Here is a 3,094-nt window from a genome sequence, read left to right as displayed (position 1 = left end):
GCCGCCCATGGGAATCCTGGGCCGCGTACTGCTTCTCGAGGACCTGGGCTGCGAGGGCCTTGGCTTGCTGGATGTAGAGGGTGTGGCATTGCCTATTCGACGGTACCTCAGAGGAGAGATCCTCACGAGGGGGGGAGAAGTAGGGGCCATCGGGCGGAGAGTCCTCGGGACGATGGTACGCGATTTACCGAGCTTCGGAAAACCTGCACGATGACAGGGCCTACTGCTGTTTGTCTGGAATTATCTGGGCGCTTTCGCGCTGTTACAATGAGTTGTGGTTGTGCCTCTAGGGCTCCCGGGATCCGGCTTATAAAGGCGCCAGGATCTAGGGTTTACACGGAGAGTCCTAGCCGGAAAACAAGTCACCTAACTACGGTATACTATCTTGCTGTGCACATCAAAGATCCGCCTTCCCTTATACGTCTTACCGGATCCGGCTACCCCTGATGGGCCAGGCCGGATCCGACTTCCAGGGTCGATCGGTGGATCCGGCTCCTTGTTCCTGGGCAGGACTTCATCCATCTTGATCTACAGCAACTAGGCCGCCCGATGGGCCATACACCACCATCACCGTCTATGGGCCACCCGGGCTTGCCGGATCTAGGCACTGTTGATGGTACACCCATGAAGTATACCCACAACAGGGTGCCTTCGCCGGTGTCGTCGAGGTTGGCGAGGGCGACTTGCGCGGCGACAACGTTATCTGCCGGTGAAGAATGGAGAGGAAGGCCGTTGGCGTTGACCTCGGCAGGGGGGTTCGCCCGACCCTGTGGTGGTGGAGGTGGTGGTGGCGGTGGTGGTCCAATAGCCGCTCGGTCGGCGGCCGCCCGGCTCAACTCCGGGGCGCCATTGTTCCTAACTCGAGCTTCCCCCGGATCATCGAAGTTGAGGCGAGCGACGGGGAGGCCTTGCTCGCGGGCGCGCTCGATGCGCTGGCGAGTGCGGCGCTGGTGGTGGAGTGACAGCGCTCTCGCCGACTCCTGCTCGACACTGAACTTCTTTCGCTCAATGAGCTCCTTCTTCCTTTGCGGCTCGAGGGCCACCCGGTGTGCCTCGATGTCGTCCGCGGTCGCCGTCATGGCGAGCGGAATGGTGAAGGGGTCATTCGGCGGTGCATCGCCGGTTGCCATGAAGACGGTGGTGTGGCGCTGGTACGGCGGAGGCTACGGAGTGGGCTTCCGAGTCGCTGTCGAAGAGGGGGAGGATGGAGATGTCCTCGTAGTCTCCCGGGTAGGAGACCCTGACGATGGAGTCCGCGACTGACGCCGCGGTGATGGATCTGGTGAATGATGCCACGGCCACCGAATCGACGTCGTCCTCTAGGGCCGACTCATCGTCGGCATAAGATTTGCTAGAGAGCGGGAGAGTGGCGGTGATGAGCTGGCCGGAGCATACGGATCATGCAGTTGTTGATGCCGGCGAGGCCGATGAGGAGGTTGATCGTGTCAACCGGCACCATCTAGGCGTGGGTGATTGGCGCTGTTGTCGGGTGGTAAGTGCTCGTCTGGATGTGGAAGAAGCCACCCGTGGCGATCATCCTGCCAGAAGAGACCGGCAGGCGGATAGGCGACTAGGGCCTCACCGCAGATCTGAGGCCAGATGCCCCACACCCCACGGTGGGCACCATTGTCGTGGATATGACCACGGCAGGTGCTACAGGGTGCAGCACTTCGTTGATGCGGCGCAAGGTGCCGTAGCGATCTGCGGAGCGAGGTGCACATGACACATGGTTTTACCTAGGTTCAACCCCTCCGGAGAGTAAAATGTCTACGTCCTGCTAGATCTATTACTCAGTGGAGTTTTACAATGGGGTGGCTCAATCGGCCGGAGGACCGAGAGCTATGGAGGTGAGGAGATTGAGTGCAGATCCATTCTAAGGTTTAGCTTGGGGGTTTATATAGGTACCCCCGATCTAGGGTTACATGGAGATAAGATCGTATCTTAACGATCGCTATAAGGTCGAGATCCTTTATCCCGTGCCCAAGTTATCTACAGCTTCAGTTGCCTGGGCCTCCGGGCCAGTCGCCACCTTCCAGGGTTTAAGCCCAGTCGCTCAGGGTTTTAGGTCCAATCGCCCTTGCCGACTGGACCCCTTCTTGGGCCTTCTCTCCTGTGGCGAGTGAGACCAATGGTGGACCCCATTAGGTGTATCCCCATCAGAGGTGAAAATGGTGATGTCGGTGGAGATGTTGCGGTGATGATGAAGATGACGCCCAATCCTGCAAGGATCTTCGTAGTCTTGAGGATCGATGCCCCGTGCTTGTTCCCCCTCCAAATCCCTTCCGGAGGTGAGGTTTCTACGAATTCTGGTGTCTCTGGATCTCTGATATGTGGTCCATCTTCACTGGGCAAAACTATTTGAAGGGGCGAAGCCACTGACAAGCCATACGTGCATCGATACGGGTGGGCTCTGCCCGTAACGATGCTCGTTAAACTCCATGGAGCTTATCCACGGGAGGCTCTTCCACCCAGGTGCATGAATAATTATTTTTGGAGGCTCCTACAGTTTTTAATTTGCATATTTCCATAGAAAAGGGCGTGCTAAGTCTCATTTCCTCATGGGTCCTCCGAATCTGGGATCCAAGTGAAACAAGCACAAAAAGTGCACGCAAGCGCGGTAAAATACTAAAAGCCTATCGCTACTAGTGCAAAAACATAAGGTAAAATATGCTGCAAATTGGACTCATCAGACACCATCAAAAACCTAGCCCGCCACATGAGGGTTAGCACCACCGCACCCCGCAACTCCAATCACCACCACTCTTTGATGACCCACCCTTTTTCCTGCACCCGAGATATCAGTGAAACCTACCTCCTATCATGATTGGTAAAACACACACAGGAGGATGGGGGACTTATTGTGCTCTGCATAGGGAGCATTGATGTTGAAGGCAGGGAGGCTACCATCGACGATAAGGATCTTCTTATGTGTCGACTCTAACCAGAGCATGCGATGAGGGAGAAAAAAAAAAGCACAAATAAGAGCTAGAGGAAATGAAAATACATGTACTAGTTTTAGTGGGAGAGATTCCCGAATTTGAAAAAAAAATTCTCGGAGACGGCAACGTGTGGGACCCTTGGAAAACGTATGTCA

The sequence above is a fragment of the Lolium rigidum genome, chromosome 7 (genome assembly GCF_022539505.1).
Source record: "Lolium rigidum isolate FL_2022 chromosome 7, APGP_CSIRO_Lrig_0.1, whole genome shotgun sequence".
NCBI lineage: Eukaryota > Viridiplantae > Streptophyta > Magnoliopsida > Poales > Poaceae > Lolium > Lolium rigidum.
This window is presented reverse-complemented; position numbering follows the sequence as displayed.